Raw genomic sequence first — 5,000 nt, 5'->3', positions numbered from 1 at the left:
CATTCATTCATTCAACAATTTTTTTGAGCATTTATTATGTGCCAAGCACTCTTTTAGGTCCTGTGACAGTCCAAAGCTTTCTACTAATATGAAATATACGTTCTTTTTATCCGCAGTCTTGGCTCACTGCAACCTCTACCTCCCACCTCAATCAGTCCTTCCACCTCAGCCTCCCAAGTAGTTGAGACTACAGTTGCACCCTGCAATGCCTTAGCAAGGTCTAGCTAAGCTGCCCAGGCTGGTCTCAAACTCCTGGGCCCAAGTGATCCTCCTGCCTCGGCCTCCCAAAGTGCTGGGATTACAGGCATGAGCCACCGCCCTTGGCCTGAAATGCACATTCTAGGGAAGCTAACATTCCTGTCTGCCTGCCGGACACTGGACGTGTGATTTTCAGTTAAATGAAATATTGTCTGAAAAGTACTTAGCGTGGAGCCCCACTTGCAACACCATTCCAGAAATGGCAGCAACTAGCCAGGTAGTAGCAATATCTACAGAAATGCTGGGAGATGGGTATCAGCAGCCCCATTTTAGAGTTATGAAGACTGATGCTCTGGAAGGGTGAGGGACTGGCTCAAGAAAGCACAGCCAGTCTGTGGCACGGCAGGAATTCAAAGTCATGGCCACCTGACTCCAAAGCCCTCAGGATTTCTCAGTGCGGGGTTTTCCGTTCTGATGGACAAGGAGGGCGGGATGGCTACAGCTTGAGGGTTCAGCTCTGCCTCTGAATTCCAGATGTCTGGGGTTCAAGGCTTAGCTGTGGGACCTCAGACAAGGTTTTGGCTGTCTACGAGCCCTAGTTCCTATACCTTCGCGATAGAGAATTATACAGAAAGCTCTCAATGCCGTTACAGGCAGGAAATAAACAATCAAGCGTGCTACTGCTGATCTACAGTGAAGAGGGGGCTTCTGAATGTGTCCGTTGCTAAGCCTCTAAGTCAATTTCTTTTGTTTGTTTTTTTAGAGACAAGGTCTTGATCTGTCTTCCAGACTGGAGTGCAGTGGCACCATTGTAACTCACTGCAGTCTCAAACTTCCAGGCTCAACCCATCCTCCCACCTCAGTCTCCTGAGTAGCTGGGACTATAGGCACATGCCCCCAAACCCAGCTAACTTTATTTTATTTTATTTTGTAGAGGTAGGGTCTTGCTGTTCCCTGGTTGGTCTTGAACTCCTGGCTTCAAGCAATCCTTTCCACCTCGGCTTCCCAAAGTGCTGGGATTACAGGTGTGAGCCATTGTCTCCAGCCGAAATCAATTCTTACTTATAGAAAGAAGCTTATGGCCAGGTGCAGCGGCTCACGCCTGTAATCCCAGCACTTTCGGAGGCCAAGTCGGGTGGATCACGAGGTCAAGAGATTAAGACCATCCTGGCCAACATGGTGAAACCCCATCTCTACTAAAAATATAAAAAATTAGCTGGGCATGGTGGTGCAAGCCTCTAATCCCAGCTACTTGGGAGGCTGAGGCAGGAGAATCACTTGAACCCAGGAGGTGGAGGTTACAGTGAGCCGAGATCTCGCCACTGCACTCCAGCCTGGTGATAGAGCAAGACTCTGCCTCAAAAAAAAAAAAAAAAAAAAGAAAAAGAAAGAAAGAAGCTCACAGATATGGGAAGATGCCTGGGATATCTTGTTGCGTGTGTGTGTGTGTGTGTGTGTGTGTGTGTGTGTATATTTTTAATCAGGTCCTAAGACCATAAGCAGGTGTGGTATGTCTGCATGGAGCCCCGTCTGAGGATACACTAGACAACCCTTTAAGTAACACTTATCTGTGTTGGGTTCTGTGCTAAGCACTCCACAAATAGTTAGCTTGTTTCATGCTCCTAACGTGTAATACCCTGTGTGTGACAGGTGCTTCCATTTTCCAGCTTTGCAGGTGAAGAAACAGGCAGGGGAGAGGCTACACTCTAGCATGGTTAGGTTGCCAGCCAGCACGTGGCCCCAGGCACTTTGGTCTGAGTCTGCTCTTGACCACTTAGTTCTGCTACCTCTGCTAAGAGTATTTTTCTCTGGGTAGTAAAATTTCCATGTTTTGAACTTTTTTCCTTGTACTTCTCTTTATTGGTTGGGCTTTTGTGATAAGTAGGTTCCATTTTCATTAAAAAAAAAAAAAATACAGGATGGGTGTGGTGGCTCACGCCTATAATCCTAGCACTTTGGGAGGCCGAGGTGGGTGGATCACCTGAGGTTAAGAGTTCAAGACCAGCCTGGCCATCATGGTGAAACCCCATCTTTATTTAAAAAAAATAAAATAAAATAAAAAGAAATAAAAAAATACTAGAGTTCTAATACGGGTTTTTGATGCCTTTAAGAATTAGCTGTGAACACCTACAGGGAGGGCTAGAATCCTAAGAGAGAGTCATTTTGTCAAAGGGACAAGTCACTCAGTCTTTTTTTGTGGCAGTGAAACTACTGTCCTTGATGTTGGGGACCCAGGGGCCAACCCTAACTTCCTCCTACCCTAGGGCCTCCTGTGATCCTGGGCAAGTCCCTGGTGTCCCTGTCACTACCTTCCTCCAGCCAGGCACGTGGCATAAAGTGGGCCTTGGTAAATATCTGTTGGATAGAGGAAGAATGTGTCACTGTCTCCTCTGGGCCTTGCTTCACCTCCACCACCATCAAAATCGGCTCCGTGCCTTTCCTTGGGGCCTTGAGAATGAATGAATGAATGAATGAAGTCACTGTAAAGTGCTCATTGTTTACGAGTATACATGTATGTATGCGTTTATGTATTTAGAGACAGAGTCTTAACTCTGTGGCCCAGGCTGGAGTGCAATGGCACCATCTCGGTTCACTGCAACCTCCACCTCCCAGGTTCAAGCAATTCTCCTGCCTCAGCCTCCCGAGTAGCTGGGACTACAGGTGCGCGCCACCACCCTGGCTAATTTTTGTGTTTTTCACTTTTTTTTTGAGATGGAGTCTTGCTCTGTCACCAGGCTGGAGTGCAGTGGCGCAATCTTGGCTCACTGTAAGCCCCGCCTCCTGGGCTCAAGCGATTCTTCTGCCTCAGCCTCCTGAGTAGTTGGGACCACAGGCACGTGCCACCATGCCTGGCTAATTATTTTGTATTTTTAGTAGAGACAGGGTTTCACCATGTTGGCCAGGATGGTCTCGATCTCTTGACCTTGTGATCCACCCGCCTTGGACTCCCAAAGTGCTGGGATTACAGGTATGAGCCATTGCGCCTGGCCAATTTTTGTATTTTTAGTAGAGACAGGGTTTCATCATGTTGGCCAGGATGGTCTCGAACCCCTGACCTTAAGCGATCCACCCACCTTGGCTTCCCAAAGTGCTGGGATTCCAGGTGTGAGCCACCATGCCCGACCTTGTTGGCAGGTTTTTAGAAAGGCAAACAGCAAGAAACATGAGACCCAACCAGATGGATGACGAATGGTGGCCCATCAGGGCTAGGGGAGTGACCTTCCAAGCACCCCTAAAATCACTGTGCAGGCCACATCAGAAACAGGCCCAGGCCTCCCCATGGCAAGGGCTGCTGGGAGTTTTCTGCCTGTGACCACCCCCACCTTGTGACCGACTTCTATCACCCTAGCCTCGGGAAGGCTGGGCCGCAGGGCCATAAAAACCTGCTATCATCAGTCCGTATCTCTACAGCCGGGCTGTTTGCCAGGAGCCCTGCAATTATTTTTATTACATACAAGTCCTATAATTAATTTTATCACTGTTTTCTCACAGCAGCCTCGAAAGGAGGGCTAGTTTTGCTGTCTTTCGGTTCGGAGTTGGGGGAACCGGAACCCAGGCCTTGAAGGGGTTTCATGGAATTTCCTGGCTTTGCCCAATGCTCTAGAGAGGGTCAGGGTTTGAACTCAGAGTCTGTGCTGGGGTCCAAGCTGAGAGTTGGCAGCAAGGCGGGGTAAGTGGTACAGAATAGCCACTCAGAGTAAACGAAAGCCCTGAGGCATGGCTATTCCTAGCTGTGTGACCTTAGGCAAGTCGCTTAAACACTCTTTTTTTTTTTCCTTTTCCAAGAGACAGGGTCTTGCTCTGCTGCCCAGGCTGAAGTACAGTGGCCCAATCATAGCTCACTACAGGCTTGAACTCCTGGGCTCAGGTGTTCCTCTTGCCTCATCCTCCTGGGCAGCCAGGACTACAGGCAGGCATCACCAAGCCCAGGTAATTTGAAAAACATTTTTTTTTGGTAGAGTTGGGGGTTTTGCTATGTTGCCCAGGCTGGTCTTGAACTCCTGGCCACAAGCAATCTACCTATCTCGGCCTCCCAAAGTTCTGGCATTAACAGGCATGAGCCCCTGAGCCTGGCTGTGCCTTAGGGAGGAGCAGCAGTACTCACCTCGTCAGTTAGTACAGATGTGTACTCAGTAGCTGAGGGTCTATTGACTCTTGAGTTGGAACCTGGATTCATCCAGGACCTGTCCCACTGGATGGCTTGGCCATGCCCCTTGCCATCTCTGAGTCTCAGATGCCTCATCAGTAGAATGGGCATCATCTTGCCTGCTGCACCCCTGGGTCTCTCATCTCTAGTCCCATCAGCCTTCTCCACATCTTCCAACCACCCCAGCTTTGCCTTGTTAACGCCCAGTTCTCCACTCAGATATTCGTCTTCCTCTCCCTCCTGTCTTTTCTTCACTTACTTAGTATATATTTTGTGATCACCTACTATGCGCCAGGTGATGGAAAAGACAGGCAAAGCCTTCGTCTTCATGAAGGGGAGATAGACAAGACACTAAAAAGAAGAAAAGGGCCAGGCACAGTGTCTCACGTCTGTAATCCCAGCACTTTTGGAGGCAGAGGCGGGTGGATCACCTGAGGTCAGGAGTTCAAAACCAGCCTGGCTAACATGGTGAAACCCCGTTTCTACTAAAAATACAAAGAATAGACATGCATGGTGGTGGGCACCTGTAGTCCCAACTACTCTGGAGGCTGAGGCAGGAGAATCGCTTGAACCTGGGAGGCGGAGGTTGCACTGAGCTGAGATGGCACCACTGCACTCCAGCCTGGGCGAGAGAGCAAGACTCCGTCTCCAAAAA

This window comes from Cebus imitator, unplaced genomic scaffold (assembly GCF_001604975.1).
Source record: "Cebus imitator isolate Cc_AM_T3 unplaced genomic scaffold, Cebus_imitator-1.0 Scaffold132, whole genome shotgun sequence".
NCBI classification, from domain to species: Eukaryota; Metazoa; Chordata; class Mammalia; order Primates; family Cebidae; genus Cebus; species Cebus imitator.
The sequence above is the reverse complement of the archived record's forward strand: the minus strand, read 5'-3'. Positions refer to the sequence as shown.